Source organism: Octopus sinensis, linkage group LG5 (assembly GCF_006345805.1).
Source record: "Octopus sinensis linkage group LG5, ASM634580v1, whole genome shotgun sequence".
Classification (NCBI taxonomy): Eukaryota; Metazoa; Mollusca; class Cephalopoda; order Octopoda; family Octopodidae; genus Octopus; species Octopus sinensis.
This window is the reverse complement of record NC_043001.1, coordinates 92,660,688-92,684,111: the sequence shown is the minus strand read 5'-3', so window position 1 is coordinate 92,684,111 and position 23,424 is coordinate 92,660,688. Positions and strand designations below refer to the sequence as shown.

At 31.8% G+C, this 23,424-nt stretch overlaps 1 protein-coding gene and 1 long non-coding RNA gene across 4 annotated transcripts in view; both read left to right on the top strand.

Moving 5' to 3' along the window:
* The window catches only part of LOC115211947, a 1,127,226-nt gene that overhangs the window by 993,235 nt on the left and 110,567 nt on the right, over positions 1–23,424 (top strand). The window lies entirely within an intron of this gene.
* On the top strand, positions 1,510–22,025 carry LOC118763384. The gene is made up of 3 exons (XR_004999132.1): positions 1,510–1,520; positions 8,743–8,753; positions 21,811–22,025. It is a non-coding gene; the product is annotated as an uncharacterized LOC118763384 (long non-coding RNA).

Here is a 23,424-nt window from a genome sequence, read left to right as displayed (position 1 = left end):
ATTTGCTATAAAAGCAGGTAGTAATTTTACCTTGTGCTTATTCTTGGTGTCAGTTTTGAAGAGTACAGTTACATTTTAACAGTTATTTTTTCAAAGCTATAATAGAAGTGACAAAGGAGCATATTGAGCATATTTTGCTTTATGAGTTCAATAAAGGCAACAACGCAACAGAAAGTGTAAGGAATATTAATGTAGTACATGGGGATCAGACAATAAGCATAAGCCAGTGTTAATGGTGGTTCCAGAGATTCTGAGTAGGAAACTACAGCCTGGAAGATGATCCACATCCTAGAAGATCTGTAGAGGTCGACGAGAACGTCCTGCAAACTGTAGTGGAACAAAATCCTATTGTAACTGTTAAAGAACTAGCAGAGAAGCTTGGATTTGGTCATTCAACCATTCATCAACACTTGCATGCAATCAGAAATGTCAGAAAATGGGTTCATCACTAACTTTCCAAGTCTAACTGTGTGCAGAGAGTGAATGTGTGCTCTTCTTTACTGTCATGTCTCACGAGTGAACCTTTTTTTGGACCAAATAGTGACTAGTGATGAGAAATGAGTTCTCTATAAAAATGTCAAGCACTGAAGACAGTGGGTAGGGAAAGGAGAAAGACCAGCACCTCAGACTAAAGAAGGTCTTCACCCTTGTAAGGTGTTGTTATCTGTTTGGTGGAATATGAAAGGTTTAGTCCACTTTGAACTTTTAAACCCAAACCAAACAATAACAAAGGAGATCTACTGTAAGCAGTCTGAGCAGCTTAAGTCAGCACTAGAAGAAAATCAACCATCTTTGGTTTCAAGACAAAAGGTGTTCTTCCGTCAGGATAATGTTTGACTACAATACAGCAAGGATGACATTCCAAAGGCTGGCACAGTTGGAATGGGAAACAATGCCCCACCCATCATATTTGCTAGACATTGCCCCATCTGATTATCATTTATTCTGCAGTATTCAAGATCATCTGTATAGAAAATATATGAATTCTGTAGACAAGATCAGAACAGTACTGGAGGAGTATTTTTCATTGCAGACAAGTGAATTTTGGAAGAGGGATCTTGCAAGTCTTCCAGATAAATGGAAGAGAAAATGAAGAAGAGTATATTTTAGATTAATAAAGAACTTTGTTTATCTTAATTTTGAAAAATAAAAGAAGAATAAAAAAAAAACTGCATTATTTATGGGATTACCCAATACTTAGAATAGAATAGTGAATAACTCTTTTTAATATTTTTAGTTTACTTTGAATTACATATAAAAAACAAACAAACTATAAACTATTCACTAGTGTATCCATGTTGTTGAAAACATTTGTTTGATGTACCTTTCTTACACTTACCAAGAAATTTTAAAAATCCTTTTGTAGGTGTTCATGCTCATCTTCTCTCTTGTAGAGATATAGAAATACAATGCAATTTATTTATTATTCTGAATGATATTCTTTAATTTTGTTCATTGTTAAATAAAAAAAAGCTCCCATTTCAAAAGAAAAAAAATGCTTTTTTTCTTTGGCCTCAGTAGTAGAGATAGAGAGAGATATACTGCATATTTTAGAAATTAATTATTTCCTGTACTTGTCAGTAACACCATCACACTGTTTCTATTATTCATCATAATTCATGGTATTTTTGCTTGCTATTTCTGTAATTCTAATAATCCAACCCATACTATAGACAAATATTTTTTTATTGTAAAACTAGTAAAATTAAGAATTTGTAGAGTCTATAATATTTTACTACATATGTTTCAGAAAGTGAAATTAGAAATGATTTTTCTTTTTTTCATGATTGTTTAAGTTGAGAAAAAATTATCATTCTGAATAATGATGAATCGAATATGATCCATCAATTTAACTTTAATTATATAGTCTTGGTCGGAGATGGTGATACTGTACCGTGTTCCATCAAGAGAACCATTATCACTTTTATTTAGTTTTTATTTTCTGGAGAAAAGATTAGGGCTTAATTTAATTTGTCTACTGCAATTTATTCATCTCACTTGTTTCTTTATTATATGTCTTGGCGAAATTTATTACCACATATATAATGCGGAGTAAAAATACAAGACATAAGTGCAAGAAATGAAATAATAGTTAAATTTTTAAATGGAAGAAGAAAATATAAAATGAAAATAAGCAAATCTACACTAATTGAAAACAGTAAGAAGTAGAAAAGAAGAGAAAGAAAATTTTAATATTATCTTACTTTATGTATTTTGAGCATCTAACATGAAATCTTCTGCATTTTCTGCAATATTTCTTATTTGCAAGCTAGCATTTTACCTGGATGTTTCTTTTTCTTCCTTATCCCTTCCATCTCCAATTTCCCCTCTTTCTCGTGTGTGTGTGTGTGTGTGTGTGTGAGAGAGAGTGTGTGTGTGTGTGTGTGTGCATGTATGCATGTGTTATGTTTTGCCATCATACTAATTTTATTTAACCAACTGCAACTTTTTTTATTCTGACGTTTTGCTTAACTGAAAAAATGACCAGTAGTCTCCTCTTGAGTTGTTATAGCTTCCATTTTGTACTTCATTTCTTCTTCTTCTTCTTCTTCTTCTTCTTCTTCTCCTCCTCCTCCTCCTCCTCCTCCTCCTCCTTCTCCTCCTCCTCCTCCTCCTTCTTCTTCTTCTTCTTCTTCTTCTTCTTCTTCTTCTTCTTCTGTTGGTGAATGCCTGCTTATTATTTAGTTGTTGACATCACTGTAAATCATTTTATGATTTTGACATCTGTATTTTTAATGGGTAATGCTTTTTTTTGTTTTGTTTTTACTGAATTAGCAATTCTCACAAATTCTTTAGATTCTCATACTTCTATCATGTTAAAAACCTTTTCTTGAAATCTATTTTTATATTTAATTGCAAACATTGATTTCCGTCATAGAAATAAAGCAAAATTAAAATGCAATAAAAATGAATCAATAAATGTGAACACTAAAAAGATACGTATGCATAAATTAATAACTGAAATCCATAAATGCTTCAAGAAACAAATTAACCAATGTTCTTATAGATGACACTAATTATTTGTCTTTTTTATTAACTACCTGGAAATTATTTCCTCTTTAAAATTTTTGTTTAATGTTTCAGTTGGGAATTAGTAGTTCTCAAATTATAGAATCCAAGTAAATATTCTATTTTTTTAAATAAATAAATAAATAAATAAAAATTATAAAACTAAGTAGAATCCATCATTATTGTCTGCATCTGAAGCTTATGATTCAGCTAATTAGTATAGCCTCACTACATGAAAGAAACTTATGTGTTGTATGCATACAAGAAATACATAAGAAATATAAAGAAACAATAAAAGGAATTTCTAAATTATTTCATTAGTCATGGTAACTAAGTTTATATAATTCTCCAGAATTATAAATAGTTTTGGCTATATTTAATGAACAACCTCTTGTATTTGCATTTTTATCTACATATATCCTCCTGAAGGACCTGAGAGACCTGCATGGGGTGGATGCAGATGTCTTTAAAATAAAACTGGATCTCTTCCTGTCAGGTGTCCCAGTTGAACCAACTTCACGGCAGGAGGTGCAGATGAGGGCAGCTGCATCAAACTCTCTCATGCACCAAATCAAATGCTAAAAAGCATTTGTGAAGTAAAATCATGTAGCAACACCGAATGGTGGTGCCTCAGCATGGCCACAGCTCATGAGCTGAAACTAGATAAAATAAAAAAAAATATAAAAATAAAAAAAATACCTTATTCTCTGATCATCTTATGTCATATTTCTATACCATATACATGCAGACACTTAAATATAGACATATGAACTTGTGTGTATATCCTATATATGCTTGGATCAGGCTGGAATTTCAAACTAGGATGTGGCTAGTCTTATTCATTATAACTTAGTTTTATAGGTTAGCTGCCTCTATTAAATAAACATGCAAGCACCACAGGTTGTAAACTCTAGAAGAAACTGACAAAAGAAATGATTCTCTACTTCATTAAGTTGCTGATAAGCTGGTTTATTGTGAAATTAATAGAAGCAGGGATAAACTGAAAGATGTTTATGGAAAGACCATTTTCTAAATAGTATTAATAGTACCTTGACGAACTGATAGATAATTGATTAGGATAGCTGCATGTCATAGAGCACACTGAGCATTAAAACACATGTGTATTGAGGAAAAGAACAGTATGATGATTTGATAGAATAGTTAATCAAATAATAAAACTGAAGAAAGGTGGAATATTTCATATCAAGATAGTTGCACATCATATTTATAGAGTAGCAATACAGAAGTAGCAAAACAAGTCTTGCCAATATCTTTCAGCTGGAAAATAAGACAATACAATAGAAGATAATTAACAGTTAAGTGGCGGTAGCAGATATATGCTTTTCAAATTCAATTACCACACATATAATTTGCACTTGTTCTAAATAACTATTTTGTAGATGTCCTTTCATAAATTCTCTATTTATCCATGTATTGTCACCCAACTTTAAACATGACTCAGGATGAATAACATATCTAATGTTTGGCAACTTTTCTATTTTATTTGGAATTAATCTATTGCCACAGTCTATAGATTAATTCTATGTAAATGATAAATTTCATAGGATAAACACAGTTAAATTTATAGAAGGTACACACTATTAGGTTTTTCTGTTATTCATATATATGATTTTACATATCAACATCATCATCATCGTTTAGCATCCGCTTTCCATGCTAGCATGGGTTGCACAGTTCAGCAGGGGTCTGGGAAGCCAGAAGGCTGCACCAGGCCCAGTCTGATTTGGCAATGTTTCTACAGCTGGATGCCCTTCCTAACGCCAACCACTCCGTGAGTGTAGTGGGTGCTTTTTACGTGCCAGACATATATATATATATATATATATATATATAATAATAATATAGTGATTGTTTAATCTTCACAGATGATTGTCATCTCTCTGTGCTTTGTTGTTGTCAATGTCATTTCTGACATTCCATCTATGACCTCTTATATAACTATTCAGTCCCATTGCATAGTTTGAAACATAGGTGACAAATGAAAGTTGTAACTTCCACTGGATTGATCTGATCACTTTGTGAGATATGATACCTGTGAATTATCATATCTCTCTTCAGTCCTGAAATCAATTTGCAAACTGTTTCACATACTATGCATTTGGAATCACTTAGCCTTGGAGGAAGGACATTGCATACATTTGATTTTTCATGGAATGTCATATTGTTGACATACACAGCCTTAGAAAGGAGTACATGACCAAATGTTTCACACCTCCCAAACTTTATGTTCTCACTGAGGTTCTGGTAATAGCCACTTTGACGCAACTGCTTTAGGATTTCATGCTCAATGCAATCTTCTTTAAAAGTTTTACAACCGTCCCCTATACACTTCCTCCACTCGACTCTTTCCACAGCTAATTCTTCCCAGTTCTTTACACAGATTTTCAGTTCATTCAGGTTACCTCTTATGCGGTCTTTGTACCTTTATTTTGGTTTGTGCTGAGGATGCTTTTAAGTACACTGCTCACCATTGAATAGCTTCGGAATCCCATTATTTCCCATATGCACAAGCCCTGCCCAACACATATAAGTAGATATGATGAGTGGCTTTAGATCGGATGGAGGAAAGTGAACATGATATTCTCTTCTAGACAAGAGAGATGCACTGAACTGCAGGGACCTTTATATTAAGTCTTTGTTGATTTAACAAATGTTTTTGAAACAGATAACAGAGATACATTGTAGACAACCCTTGGAAATGTTTGGTGCCCACCTCTATTTGTCAGTATGTTTAAACAGTTGCAGGAAGACATGAAAACTTGGGTTGTCTTTAACAGAAAATTCTTTGATTAAATTCTAATTGACAGTGGAGTAAAGCAAAGTGAAATTCTTGCTCTCACCCTTTTTTTATACTCATTGCTGCTCTGCTTACACGTGCATTCCACAACTGTGATAAGGATGTCTTCTTGCAGTTCAGAACTACTACAACTTGAGAAGGTTCAACTTCAAGTTGGAAACATTTGATCAGGAAATTCTTTCATGCAGGTGATGTTGACCTCATGGCTCACACTGCTGATGATATACAACATGTTATGGGCTGTTTTGTTGTTTCATGTACAGCCTTTGATCTTAAAATAAGTCTGGTAAAGAAAACAAGGTAATGTTCACACCTGCACCAGGTGAACTGTATATCAAACCAGATAATGTAAAGGGCACAAGATTGGGTGTAGTTGACACTTTTGTTTACTTGTGCAGCGTATTGTTGAGAGATGGCTCCTTAAATGCAGAAATACATATACACATTCAAAGAGCATCTATAGCATTTGGGAAGCTTGAAAAGAGAGTCTGGGCAAATCAGAGCATCATCAAGAAAACCAAGCTGAGTTTTTACAAGGCTTGCATTCTAACAGCTCTACTGTATGCTTCTGGAACATGGACAGTACACTATAGGCATCTTGAACTGTTTGAGTGCTTCCATCTAAGATGTTTGAGATACATACTTAACATCAAATGATAAAGTAAAACACTTGATGCTGAAGTGTTTGTAAAGGCATGATGGACATATATATGACTATCTATCTATCTATCTATCTATCTATCTATCTATCTATCTATCTATCTATCTATCTATCTATTTATCAGCTCTTGCTCTCTCTCTCTCTCTCACTCACACACACACACACACACACACATACATATATTTATACTTAAAAACCTTTCAGATATACATAAATATACAGTATACAAACATATGCATACACATAAATACAAATACCATCATCACCACTGAACTCTTTTTTTTAATGCTAGCTTAGGATTTGACTAGTCAGAGGGCTGTGTTCTGCTTGAGGGTCTGATTTGACATGCACTCTTCTGTTAAATGCTCTTCCTAATGCCAATCACCTAACAGATCATACTGGATGCTTTTTACTTAGCACCAGCACATGTGAAGTTGTTATGTAAGTCACTAGCCTAAAGAGCTTCCTCAACTGAGTATAAAAGAAATGGGAAAAGAGTTTTGTGCTTAGTGTTGAGAAGTTTAGGCATGGAAGAAGGAACAGGTTTCTTGCTAGATAAAGTTGGTGGTCACAGAATATTAATGGGTCCCTTCAATGTACAAGAAGGTGAATAGAAATGATAGTGGGAACAGAATATCAGGTAGGGTTGGTGGGTAGAGGTCCCTATGGTGTGTGAAGAGAGTGATAGATGATTAGAGGTGTAGGTAGGAGTGAATATAGTAAATGATAAGCAAGGGTGGAGGATTGCTAGATGATAGATATGAGTTGGTGGAAAGGTAGGAATGAGAATGTGATGACTAGGTTTGAGGAATATGTTATTGAGGCATAGTTTTACAACTGGATACACCTCTTGATGTCAACCGTTATCTATTCTTCAAGCAAGAGGCCTGTTATTCTATGTGGTTTTGATAGTACACAGTAAGCAGATAATTTATTAGCTGAAGTGCTAAGAACAACAATCCCCTAATGCCATAATTTTCACATATCCAAATGCAGATGTCAACATGCACACACAGCTGAAAATGTACATTATGTCATATTTCTACTGAAAACATCACATGTGATTAATAGCTGCTTAAAAATGTTATTGATACTATCGCTGTATGCGACACAATATTGTCACAAAAACAATATGCAGCGTCAATTAGTAAAAATACTGTCATGGACTAAATCTAGAGAATCCTCCTCTTATTGAATATATTCACACAAACATCAGCACAAGGAATACTAGTGGAATATTCCTATCAAAACATCTGCCAAGTGCTAACATAAAAGGCCAGATATTGTTGTTTGAGATAGACAAGACAAAGTATGTATGATCATTGAGGCCATCTGTTCAGATGATGTGAATATCTCTTTGAAAATCAAAGAGAAAGAGGATAACTATCAATAACTGCTTTGAAACCACAAGCTTCTCAATCCAGATTATAAATTCACATTTATACTGATAATAATTACTACAAATGTTTTCGTGAGTACATGCCTAAGTGACAATCTGGATATATATAGTTATATTTTTCTTATGAAAGGTACATACCGCATAGAAATGCTCAAGCTGAACCTGAAACATTAGACAAGTATAATAAATTGAACAGAGAAAGTTCAAATCAGGCAAACTACAATGAACACATATGTATACAGATTTAATTAAGATAAAAATTGTCCAAAAATCTTAAATTGATATATAAAAAAATACATATAAAAATACATCTAAAAATATGTGAATATTAAAAATATACATGGTCATATAAATATATGAATATACAAACATAGTAATAATATAATGAAGTATATGATCATAGATTATCTTTTTTTAAAAACAAGAATTAAAGATATTGTGAAGAGAAAATAATAGGCATCAAAAAAGTTTTAGATTACATATTAAAAGAAAATATTCCTTCGACTGTTTCAAGGGTTCAATCCTCCGAGTAAAATGTGAAACTTAAAATTCATTTTCAGAGAATGTCTCCTTCATCAGGGAAAAGTGATGTTTACGGTAGAAATGTATTAAGTTTGTTGTCAATTATGAGGTAACTGAAAGCTTTTATGGAAGAACAGATATATCTGTGCAAATGGTGGAAGTCTATAAGAAGGCTGATGGGAGTAAAAGTTACATTACTTAGTGTCTTTATTAAAATTAAAATTTATATTGGCAGTATCGTGTTACAGGCAATATGATGTTAAGTTGTGCGGTGTAACTTAGTTAGGCTATTGTTGAGTACATTCAGATTTAAAAAGTCTCATGAAAGTTGAGTAATATCTGTGGTTACATGAATGAATATCATCGGAAAACTTATTTAATACGGTAGAATTATAGAGGCAGATTCTTTTATGTACATTCTACATCTGCCCATAATTGTGTTGTATGGTGTGTGTGTGTTCGTGTGAGGGTGGGGAGGACTCATCTATAAAAGGCCAAGATAATGTATAATTGATGTTCTGCAATTTTAAATCCTGTATGTAAGCTAGTGCCACTGAGTTTTTATATTTTAGCTTACTGAATGAATTTAAATGGGTTTCTTATCGTCTCTTAAAATCTATAGTGCTTCCTATGTATACTCTTACTTGATGTTTGTCATTTGTCACACTGCATTTATATATTACATTTTTTTGTAAACAAATCTAGCGAGCAGACATAATTCAGGGACCCTACAATTACAAGTTTTTGCATTCTTTGATTTTATTCGGATTTATTTAGGTTGTGTTGGGTTGGCCCATGTTTAGTTGGGATTGATTGCATTTAGATTTAGATTTACTTTTTTTGTTTTATTAATTTTATTTGGACTTATATGGGATACCTTATGGTGAACTAAGCTTTTAGTCATTTGAAATTGGAGTTTATTTCTACTTGTGTATGCAATTATAGATCCTAAATTTGGTGTGGTAGAGTAAGATAACTTTATAGTGTTTGTTAAATATGGGGTAATATTTGTGATGCTTAGGAAAATTTAATTTCAGAATCTTAAAGAACAGTTTTGGTAAATTTTTAACTCTGAGAGAAAATGGGAGGGCAAACCAAATAATTTCCATTTTTCTAGATTTAGAGTGGGTTACTACAGTAGGGTGTTCAGATATAGAACAGGTTTTGAAGTTTAGTATGGTCAACAAAATTTTTTCTTATATTTTTATAATTTAAGGAAGAAATCGTATTAGTAATTTCAAGATTGATGTCAGATGGGAGATTAGTTAATTTGGTTTTGAGTTTGGTGTCGAAGATGTAGAAAATATGATCTTGAAAACCTCTTTATTTTAGCGCTTGATTATAAAATGGGGCATGTACATTAAAGATCTCCTTGTTTGCTGATAGGTTAGAGATTCTAATAGAGATAGCCACGATGATACCATCGAGAGTTCATTTAGGATGATTAGAGAAAGTGTTTATATAGTGTAATGTTTGATTTGGTTTCCAGTAAAGGTAATATAACTAAGTGTTTAAATTAAGTGTGACAATAGAAATAAACTCCAACTTCAAATGACTAAAAGCTTAGATCACCATAAGTTACCCCATATAAGTCCAAATAAAATTTGTAAAACAAAAAAAGTAAGTGTATGTAAATCTAAGTGCAATCAATCCCAACTAAACATAGGCCAACTCACACATCCTAAATAAATCCGAGTGAAATTGAAGATAAGAATGCAAAAACTCGTAATTGTAGGGTCCCTGGATTTTGTTTACAAAAAAAATGTAATATATAAATGCAGTGTGGCAAATGACAAACATCAAGTAAGAGTATACATAGGAAGCACTATAGATTTTAAGAGACGATAAGAAACCCATTTAAATTCATTCAGTAAGCTAAAATATAAAAACTCAGTGGCACTAGCTTACATTCAGGATTTAAAATTGCAGAATGTCAATTATACATTATCTTGGCCTTTTATAAATGAGTCCCCCCACCACCAACACACACACACACCATACAGCACAATTATGGACAGATGTAGAATGTACATAAAAGAATCTGCCTCTATAATTCTACCGTATTAAATAAGTTTTCTGATGCTATTCGTTCATGTAAACAAATTAACATCATGTTGCATGTAACACGATACTGCCAATCTCTTGATAATAATGAGTGTAGTGTTTTTATATATTTGTATATATATATATTTGTCCAGAATCACGGAATAGGAGAAAGAGTAGTATAAGTGAAGGGAGAGGAGAGAAAATAGTAATTCAATGAAGAAGTAGTGAGAGTAATAGCCCTGACTGAGAGAGTGTGAGAGAAAGTAATAGCAATGAGAGAAAGAAAGTGGCAAAGAGCACATCATGTATCTTCTATTTTCCTCTGTCACAACATATGAATGAGAAAGGAAGGAATGGAAAAAAAATCAGTGTTTTAACTCTGTGGGTATATGTGTGTGTATGTAAAAGGGAGGTATGTGAATGCTTGTTTGTGTGTGTGTGTGTGCGCACACACAATGGAAATGGGATGGTAAATGTTCAATGCTGAAAAGAAAATTCATACAGTATTACAACTCTGAGTATATGCGTATGGGTGTGTGTGTGTACAAGTGAAGTATGTGAATGTTTGTGTCTGTGATTATTAAGTACTTTATGTCATACCTTATTTATATATAAAATACTACAATTGACCATCATTTTTGATGGCACTGGGTCAGCTAGTATAAATATAAATTTTAATAAAGACACTAAATAATGTAACTTTTACTCCCATTGTCCCTCAGATAACTTCCACCATTTGCATAAATATATCTGTTCTTCCATAAAAGTTTCCATTCCACTCATACCTTGGCAACAAACTGAATGCATTTCTACCGTAAACATCACTTTTTCCCCCAATGAAGGAAATGTTCTCTGAAAATGAATTATAAGATCTATTTTTTACTTGGGGGATTGAACCCCTGAAACAGAGCCATAGGAATATTTTCTTTTAATATGTAACCTAAAATTTATTTTGATGCCTATTATTTTCTCTTCACTATATCTGTAATTCTTTTTTTAAAAAACATTTTTATCTGTAATCATATACTCCATTATATTATTACTATGTTTATATATTCATATATTTTATGTCTATATATATTTTTATATGTATTTTTAATATATCAATATATGTTTTTTGAGCAATTTTTATAGATATATGTTCATTGTAGTTTGCCTGATTTGATCTTTCTCCATTCCATTTATTATTCTGTATGTATGTATGTATACATCTATAGAAATATGATAAAAAAAGAAAATAGAAACTACATGTGGAAATGTAAGGGCAAAGCGAAAATGCACATTGGAAATCAAAAAAGTAAAGACTTTTTATGAAAAGTTACGATAGATATATACAATTAGATGAACTGAGGTAGGAATAAAAGCAATAAAAGTAATTCATGTGAATTGTTGAAGAGATTCAAAAACATACCAGTTTTGTGAATTTACTAATCATTGCTTTGAATGCACACCGATTAATGAACGGTGTCAGGTCTACTAATTAGTGAGTAAAACGTTTCAGTACAACAAAGAATGAATAAAGAGGCAACTTTCATCAATAAATATCTTCAACAACTCAATATGAACACATAACATAATACAGAACACTACTAACCTTTCAGTTAATACCACTAATCCCCATACATCCCATACACCATTCATATTACAGATCTATATGTACCCTAATTGCACCAAATCCAGAACTACATACCTCCCTTACACAATCGTTTTACTCAGGGACTAGTAGACCTGACATCATTCATTAATCGGTGTGCATTCGAAGCAATGATTAGTAAATTCACAAAACCGGTATGCTTTTGAATCTCTTTAACAATTCACAATAATGACTTTTATTACTTTTATTTCTACCTCAGTTCATCTAATTGTATATATCCATCGTTACTTTTCAAAAAAAGCTTTCCCTCTTTTTGATTTCCAATGTGCATTTTCACTTATTTTTCTTCTTACTTCCTCCTATATATCTATATCTATCTATCTATCTATCTATCTATCTATCTATCTATCTATCTATCTATAAATAGATAGATAGATAGATAGATAGATAATCAGACTCCATACACACATTTCAATAAAAAGCATTGCTCATTTCACACCTACCAAATTGTACACTCTTCAAGTAATTGTTTTATACCTTCATATTTGAAATGTCACTTATAATCTCCTTTAAGTTCTATTGTATTTAGTTGTGGCCAGCTAGAAATGTTGATTAAACTTGAAATTTCATGATCAATATCCAGTTAAAAATCTATTTCTACTGACAAAGTATCCTTGAGCATTTGATATAAGATTTAATTTTAGAATTTATACTACATTGCACAGCCATGGCTACAGGTGCAGGTATGTTTTTCTGGTTAAGAACTTTGCTTCCAAATCACATGGTTTTGGGTTCAGTATGTGTGTTATCTTGGGCAAGTAATTTCTGCTATAACCCTAGTCTGATCAAAGCCTTGAGTGGATCTGGTTGACAGAAACTGAAAGAAATCCTCTATATGTGTGTGTGTGTGTTTGAGGAGAAGAGAAGCTGTTATAATAAAAGTAGATGATACAGAATGTCTATAAGCCTGTAGTTGTAGCATTTTGAAGAACAGGTATTTCTAGTTACCTGAAAGATTTGTGTGTGTAGTACCAATAATGTCTTAAATATGTAAGCAGTATCCTTATATACAATTACCGTTAGCACTGTAAAGAGTCAGCCATTGATCAGGTCTGAATTCCACTGTTATGAGCATGCTTAACTGAATTCAGTGCAGATTATTTATTTAATGAACATCAAATGCCTCAATCACATAATCAAGCTTCTTGTTATGCCTCAAATTTGTTTTCTGTACTTGCTTGGTCTGTTGCTGCCCTTTACATTTGTGAATTTCACTAGACAGCGTTCTACTTCAGTTGTATGTTTCATTTAATCATCTATTGGTATAAATTAATCTATAAAAGTGGAAAAAAAAGGAAACATTGTTACTACTCAATATTTTGTTGTAAATTATGTATGCATTGTTTTTTTTTTTGTTATTGAGATTGAAAGATTGAAAATGCTAATTCCCTATGCCAATTCCCAATTTTTGCAAATGTGTCACATATATTTACTACCTTTCCAATACAGTTATTATAAAGTTACCCTTTTGCTTTGGACGTATTGTTATGCCCACATACACATTCTTAAAAGTAGTTTTCTTTATAATGGAGCCAGGGTGTATGTGTTTGCATGTATGTATAAGGTAATTTTGTTTAAAGAATCTGTTGTAATTGTAAATGTAGGTATTGACAGTACATAGAAGCACATCCTAGAGAAATATGTATTAAAACTTGTAATCAAAGTAACAACTGAAGAGGAATTTGTCAAAGAAATTTTATTGCTTAAGCTGTATGGGACAGAATGCAGAAAAATTGATTAGCAAAAGGATATAAGATTTATGCAAAAGAAATAACATTGCTAATGCTAACATTTATACATGCTGATAATATAAGTTGAATGGAAAATTTCTTAAATTGTACTTATATCAGAACTTGAAAAGTTAGGTCCTTAAGATGTCATTTTACAAGTATCTCTTGAAAATATATCCACTAAATATATTTGAATATATTATTAAATTGATGATTATGTATTTTTGTAATTAATTAACCATCTGTATGTAAAATCATGTGCCATATCAAATTCCAAGGCCTACTCTACTTAAAGCATCTAGTCTGCTAATCAAGAGGGGAGGATATATTGATTATAAAAGAGACATTAAGCAGTTGTATGCATAAAAATATCTGAAGATAAATGACAATACAGAAAATGTATTTTCCATTATTATATATGTATGATGTCATCTATCAAAAGTAACAATTTAATTTAAAAGAAAAAAATAAAATAAATTTTATTCACAGTCTCTTTGGGAAGTGCATAATCTGCCTTTAATACTACAGCTATCATTACCATTATTGAACATAACTTTGTGCGTTTGTGTGTGTGAACAAGTTGTAAAGAGATAAGTTGAAATGAAAATATTAAAAAAACACTTGAAACTAGATATACAACAACAACAACAGCAGCAGCAACAACAACAATATCAACAATATAAATATACCCCATGCCCCAATCAATCTAAACTGTTTGGTATATTTTATTAAATGTTGTTTTTTTACTTTGCATGCACAAATAAGTATTTTAGTGTGTTTGCCATACGTTAAAAAGAAATAAAATGTATATTGAAATGAATAATCAATGAAAGAAAGAAATGCTATTACATAGTATATATGTGTATATATACATACATGTGCATGTATATGTATACACACACTTTACATGCACACACACACACACGTGTGTGAGCATGTGTGTGTGCGTATGTGTGTGCACACAAGCATATATATATATGTGTATGTGTGTACACACACAAACACATACACACACACACATACACACAATATATTTATGCATATATTTACATCAGTGAATATCAAAAGCTCAAATGGATTTTTCATCTTGCAGTGAATAAAAAGTATCTTTTTGATTATAATTCAAATGATTATGATTATAGTTGATTGTCTTCCTTAATCATCATCATTGTTTGATATTATTATTATTATTATTATTATTATTATTATTATTATTATTATTTTATTATTATTATTATCATTATTATTAGTTTTATTATTATTTTCATATTTGATCTATATTAACAGTTGTTAGCATTTATTATTATGCGTGTGGCTACAGGAGGAAGATGCATCATTGATAACTTTTCAGGATGACAGCTTTGAAAAACAACACAAAAAAAAAAAACTAAATTTATATTAAAGTTGAAAAGAAAGAAAAATTGTGATAAAATATTAACATGTTTCGAACAAGTTTGTTCTGTTTTCAATTTTTCTTTGTTCCATGTGTGTGTGTTTTGGTTTATATGTACAATGTTCCATGCTCCTGTATCCAACCACCTGTCTAAAATTTGTCTTTACTTGTTAATGAATGCATATTTTATGGCAGACCTTTTTAACTGGCATTATTTCCAGGTCTTCCAATTTGGCCTCCAGTCAAAATATTTGTTACAATAAGGACATTCATCATTTTAGTAACAATTACTTCAAGCAATACATTATGGATTAAGAGCATTTAAAATATCACTATTCTGGACTTTACACTCTCTCTGTCTTCTGACTTTCAATTGAATATTTTTGATATACATGTATGAACATGTAGTCTCCCTAATTTTACTAATCTTTAATCGTATGTTTCTTTTACTTACATTTTCTTTCTTGTTTTTTCTTAATGGATTTTGTGACTAAATTTATAGCTGGATGCACTACTTTTAATATCTAAGCTATAAAGCAAAGTAGGCAAAGAAGCTAAGGTAAATGGTTATTCACTTAGATTTGGAATACATTATACTTTTTACTTAAACACTTCACCCTCAGATCTTTGGCATCATATACAAAAATATCATGGAAAATGACAACTTATCACAAAAAAAGTTCATTTTTAGTTAGACTGAAGAAGCATGTCTATATAAAAGGCTATTAGGAATTAAAGTAACGAATATCTTTGATTCAGAGCCTGAAGGGTGAAAAATTGTATGATGAACGATACATCTATTGTAATCAGATGCAGGCATTTTACAAAAAGCCTTTGAAGATGGTCTGGCAGCTTATGTTGCTGAAATTAGATAATGTTAGTTAAGAATCATGTAATAATGTAAATGAATATTCATATTCTGTCAATCAGTATGGATGTAGCTCATTTGCTATGATTTTAGGTTAATCTGTCTCCATTTTCTGGAGGTATGACTTCCTGTGTACCACTTGTCAATTATTTTAATAAACTTTTTTGTGAATGTGTGTATGTATGAGAGAGAGCTAGAAAGAGAACATTTAGGGTCCAACCTAGCATATTTAAATTTTCTTCTTTCTAGTTAGTAGTGAATATTAATAGTGTACCATAGATTCTGATAACTATGTAATAAACCTGATTATTTTCTGAGTAGTACAGTGTTAGTAGTGATATAAGTTAGATATATACTTGCAACACAGAATGAATATATACACTTGAAACCTACAAGTTTTTGTAGGTTTTAGTGGATACAATTTAATATAAACCTCCCCAGCTTCATGGTTCAATCAATTTCATTATAAATTGCTTCGTTCTTATTATGTAGTTTGAGCTGACTGCAATAATGTTCCTTATCCAAATTCAAAACATAAAAATGGCTTGTATTAAAGTTTTCAACATCTTTTATTTGAATATTAATTATTCTAAAAAAAAAATATGCTAATCAATAATTTTATTATAACTGTGTCACTTTACCAATCCATAAGATGCTAAAGTTTTCCTATAAAATCACACTTAATGCAGCTTCTCTGTTTCTCTTTTTCTTTCACTTGAATAGAGTATGATAAAATACAAGCTTATTTTTTCAGTGCATCTTTAATGAATACTAGCTCTATAACATCCATTATCCTCTGATATTTCTTTCAAAGCAAATGTCAATAACTTTAAGATTAACAATGAGAAGTTAAAATATCTTTGTGCAGTTTAACCCCCCTCCCGCTTTTGCTCATTTTTTTTCAGTCTCATTACTGGCTTCTCACCATCTCTCATTAGCTGTTTTTATTGCTCATGGAAACAGATACATGCTCAACCAATTCTTTTAAATATACAAGTTAGGCTATTGCACATATACTCATTCATTTTTTTACACATAAACTCAAACACTGACCATCTTAAAAAAAACAAAAAGCTGGAGGAAGACCTGGTTATGTTACAGTTTTAAATTTTGTTTATTTCATTTGCATTTTTTCTTATTTTTTAATAAAAGGTCTAGTAATTGTGTATATATGTATGTATATATAATATATGTGTGTGTATATATATGTATATATATATATATTTATATATGTATATATATATATATAAAATATATATGTATGTATATATGTATGTATATATATGTATGTATATATATGTATGTTTTCTCTTTCTCATATTCTCACTTGCTGCTGAAGACTTCATGTTTGTTTTATCGCATTGTCCATATTTCATGTATTACAATTCTCTGTGACTTTAAAAAAGATTTTAAAAAAATGAGGAGAGGTTACCACTTTCTTGTTCTAAATAATTACTTTCATTGTTATTTCCCTATTATTATTATTATTATTATTATTATTATTATTATTATTATTATTATTATTATTATTATTATTTCTTTATATATTAGTGTTATTTTTGTTTCTTTTGAGATATATACATACATACACACACACACATGTGTGTGTGTGTATATATATGTGTGTGTGTGTGAGTGTGTGTATAAAGGTAGCATTTTAGACTTTTGTCAAGTCATATTATTTGTTTTCTGTTTTCCAAGATATTTATTTCACTAATTATTTTGGTATTTTGTTACTTGCTACTATACATATATTTATATATTTGTATATATAGAATATGTATATATATGTGTGTGTGTGTGTGTGTGTATATATATATATATATACACACAAACACAATCACAGCAAATGCTTTTATTATGTAATTATAATCTTTATCCAAACTGTTATCAATTGAATTAGAACTTATCTACTTTTGTTACAAATTATCTTAAAGAGAATTATTAATATTACTACAGAGACATTTCTGGTCAAAATATATTTGAATATTAAACATTACTGACATCACATACTTAATGTGTTTTGTTTATACACTTATTAGCTTCAGAATTTCATTCAGGGAAAATTTGCAGCTAATAAGCATATAAACAGAAGACATACCTTAAGTCTGTGATACTGGTAATGTTTACATTATTAGAGCTGCTTCTAATTTGAAATATTTGAGTATTAGTTACATACTTTATAAAAGTATAAAAATATGAAAGAGGAAATCTGTATAAATGAGCAAAATTATATATTCAAGTAGTTAAAATATATATCTTGTGACCTGATAAAATCAGTTGAAAATTTAACAAACATTATAAATTCATTTACATTGCTATAATTTTAAATCATTAATTTAATATATGTTAATGAGATAAATATATGATCAAGGTTTTACCAATTATTTTAATAGTTCACTTCAATTAGATTTGTTGAAATATATTGCAATACAAAATCTCTTGACAGTGTGAATAAAGTGATAATATAGTACCCATGGAAGTTAGCCCTTCATAAATTTATAACAGCTATATCTGTGAACTTAGTAAATCACTAGATAATCATGAACACTGTTATCTTTGGATGTTGCAAATACTACTAAGAAAAGTACTTGTTTGGTTCCTCGTGGTACTGAAATATTATCAACTTCACATCATTAACCTCTTGTAATATTCGAAAAATTAAATCCATAAAGAGAAAATCCAAAAATTCAAAAAGAAGATTATAAAGTGTGACTTGGTTTAATAAGATGTTTTGGAATTATTAATTAGATGACTGAAGCAAAAGTATTTTTCTTTACTCTAGTGCTTTTTAAAGCACTCCTTGTTGCTTGCAACAATGAATATCCATGTGTATAAGTTTCTCATTTACTGCATAAAACTTATTTTGTCTTCTACAAGAAGTTAATGCAATTGGCTTACATTTAAAAAAAGCCATCTTAAAGAAAGAAAAAAAGATTCTTCTCACTTATCTCACTTACATACAATTTTTAAACTTAAACCAAGGAGGTCTTTGCCGAAAATCAGATGCAGAACACAGAGTAAATAGATACATAATTTGTTGCGAAGATTTTTCTGAGTTAAGGGGATAGTGCTAAATGTCAAAGAAACATGTTTTATTGCATCTTCTTTGATATGTCAATGTTCAGAATTTATAAATGGCTTAAGTTTCCTTGAGATGTATTTTGTTTATCTATGATTAATTTATTGTTAAGTATATATATAAGGTCTTCATTTTTAACAACTATAAAACAGAGTTATTTTAATAAATTTGCTTACAAATTCCATCTTCACTATTTCATTGGCTGATTCACCCTAGGATATATCAAATGAGCTTATTATCTTAAATATTGTAAAAGTAATTTTACTAACATGCTTCAGGGTATTTAGTTATATCATTTCATTCCTAAAGTTGCCACCCGATTAAAGTCAATTTTGCATTCCATCTTGTAGTGGGATGTGATTAAATGTATCTGAGAATAATAGAATCAACTTAACCCAACCTATAAAATTTGTTGTATAATAGCTGCATAAGAAAAGCTGTCAAACAAAATGCCTTTCGTCCTTCTAGGCCTGCTAAAATATTGTATCAATCAAATAGTGCACCTCCAATTTTTGACCTTGTGCCTATATTAGAAAGAATTAATATTTATTTATAACTAATATATAACTAATTTATAACTAATATATAATGGAAAAATTACCACTATCAATCAAAGGGACAGCAATTCATGCTATTCTCTAGAAATTTTACAATATATTGAGTTTACAGAAATTATGTGTGTGTACATGCGCGTGCGCATGCTCACACACACACACACAATTAAAGCAGGTATACTTCACAAGCATGCAATATCAGTGTGTACATATGACAAAGTACCACGTATTGAAAGAAATGTTGGGCATTAAAGGAATCAGAAATAGTATGCAAAAAATGAAAACTGCTGGTATGGTCATGTAATGCATATAGATGATGACAGCTGCATAAAGAAGTGTCGATAATTAAATCTATAAAATTTGTAGGAGAAGGAAATTGAAAGATATGGAATGAAATGGCAAAGATTGACCTCAAGTTGTTGAGCCTTATAGAGGAGCTGACAGTGGACTGAGATTATTGCTGATTTAAGAAGACCCAACCATCTCAGCAAAATTTAGGTCCTAAAAGCATACCATTTACATCTATGCCCCTGCACCCAATCTGTACCTGTCAAGCCTTCCCACAATTTATCTGCATAACTCCTATCCCTTCCCTTCTTTATCCTTCTAACTATTTCTTCAGCTGCTGTAATTATTTGAGGAGAAATCCACATATTGCATTCCTGCCTTTTTTGCTATCAGTTATCCCTCTCCTTGGAACTACTTACCTCATCACCATCCCACATTGTCAACATCATCTCTTATCACATATACCTCTTACCTCCATCTCTATCTCTGTACATCCTTCTCTCACTCCCTCACTTCACATAATCTCCCTCCTTCTCCATGTATAGTTGTAATATATCATTACTCTCCATCTCTTCCATTTTATGTACCTGAATCTATCTCCTTCTCTTTGACCCACTCCTATTTTCCTTTACCCTCATCCCCAACTAAGATTCATCATTGAATGCAATTCCATCTGTGTTCACCATTTACTCCATTTACTTTTTATCCCCATCTCTAACCATCTGTCATCTTTTCTCATCCTTGTGAACCTACCCATCCAGCCATCCTCAATTCTTTGTCCCTTTTCTCTCTTTATCCATCTTTTTGTTCCTGTATGATATGCCCTGACACTCCATTTCCTTCATCCTTTCTTCGGTAGCCATTCCTCTACATCAAGACACCATCTCTCATAATTTATCCTCCCAATACCTGACACAAAGCCACCTCCCTCAATACTACATGCCCACTCGGTCGAAGGGTCTTGTGAGAGCTGCTTCATGACACCACTAGTGCTAGTATCAAATAAAAATATACCTAGTACAATCAGTAAAGTGGTTAGCTTTGGCTTTAGGAAGAGTATCTGGCTGTGGAAACCTTGTCAAAGCAGACACTGGATTGCAATGCAGTCATCTGACTTGTCAGATCCTTTTGAGCAATCCAATCCAGGCTTCCATAGAACAAGTATGTTAAATAATGCTTTTGCTGATGATGATACACACATATATATGAACATATAAATGCATGCACATGTGTATCTGTATATTCACACACACATACGTGCACACACATATACTGGGTGCAGTTAATATATATTGTTGTCTAAATTACACAAAAATGAAAATAACACTGACATCTCATTTTAATAGATATATTTACTGAAATTACATAAAAATATTTTGAAATACTACAGAGTAAATTTATTCACTAAAATCATGTGGCCTCCAGACGACTTTGGAATCTCTTGCAACTCTTCTGAACCGTCTCCTTGTTTAAGCTGGTGAATGCTGCCATAATCCTTGCCTTCAGTTCATCTTTGGTATTACAAGGAGTTTTGTTGATCTCTTACTCAACTGCACTCCACACATAATAATCAAAGGAGTTGCAGTCCAGGGAGTTAAGGTGGCCAGATGTTAGGTGTGATATGGTCGCAGAAATTTTCTGACAGTCATCACTGGGTTCTCCTGCTTGTGTGGCATGGTGCAAAGTCCTGTTGCTAGACATAGGGTCTTCCAGCAGCCACTTTGTTGACCCAGGGTAGCTGTATCTCCTCCAGGTATTTGATGTAGGCCTCCATGTTGTTGCTGAGGCTGTGTAGGAAGATGAATGGAGGCATAACATTGCCATCAGTAGTGATCACTCCAAACACCACGATGTTGACTGGTTGTTTGATTTTTATCACTCTCATTACATGTTTAGGAGACATGGCAAGCCAACAGTGGTTCTGTGTGTTCACCATCTTCATGTTGGAGCTTCCAGTGCAAATACCAAGCTGTACAGCATGTTGTTTCCAAATTTCTGGCAGAGTGAATTGCTTTCTGGTGGTGTTTTTTTTACAGACAGTGCCTAACTCACCCTACTATACTGTGTAGCCTACAAAATCGAAAACAAACGATGCGCATGTGTGAAATTAAAAATAGAAAATGGCGACAGTTTACCCATCGCACCCTTTATATATATAAATATATATACATATATATATATATATATATATATTATATATATATATATATATATATATATATTATATATATATAATTCAAATAGAGGTTATGTTGGCCTCATGAAGGGATGGTATCATCCAAGGAAATACTGGTTCAATACCTAATATTAGGAGGCTAATATCCGTAAAATATATATAAACCATGGTTTATAATCATGCAAATGACAAATAAGAAAATGGAGATTATTTAGATTATTTACATTTGACGGATATTTGTCCTCATCTTGTTTGTTAACACATTTCGGCTGATATACCCTCCAGCCTGCATCAGGTGCATATGGCACAGTGGTTAAAAGTGCAGGCTACTAACCCCAAGATTCTGAGTTCGATTCCAGGCAGTGACCTGAATAATAATAATAATAATAATCATCATCATCATCATCGTTTAACGTCCGTTCTCCATGCTGGCATGAGTTGGACGGTTCGACCGGGGATCTGGGAAGCCAGAAGGCTGCATCAGGCTCCAGTCTTATCTGGCAATGTTTCTACAGCTGGATGCCCTTCCTAACGCCAACCACTCCGTGAGTGTAGTGGGTGCTTTTTACGTGCCACCTGCACAGGTGCCAGGTGAGGCTGGCAACGGCCACGGTCGGATTGGTGTATTTTATGTGCCACCGGCACGGAAGCCAGTCAAATAATAATAATAATAATAACAACAACAACCGCATCGAAAATACCTTAGGAACGAGAGCCCAGGTTTTAAATTTCCCCAAGACACCTGATGAAGGCTGGAGGGTATATCAGCCAAAACGTGTTAACAACAAACAAGATGAGGACAAATATCTGTCAAATGTAAATAATGTACATAATTTCTCATCTCTTAAATATAGAACTGAAGAAAATGGAGGTATTGAAGTTAATAAGAGTTTATTATCAGCAAAAAATTGATCGTTATCCCTTACAGCTGTTGTTTCAATTAAGCTTTGTGAAGTTAAATAAATATTAAAATCATATTTCTGAGCTTAATCACTTCAGAGGGAGAAAAAATATGCCCTTAGATATTTTGTGTGTTAGTTATTTGAATCATCATGGCAGACTCATCTGCTGCGATGATTCAAATAACTAACACACAAAATATCTAAGGGCATATTTTTTCTCCCTCTGAAGTGATTAAGCTCAGAAATATGATTTTAATATTTATTTAACTTCACTAAGCTTAATTGAAACAGCTGTAAGGGATAACAATCAATTTTTTGCTGA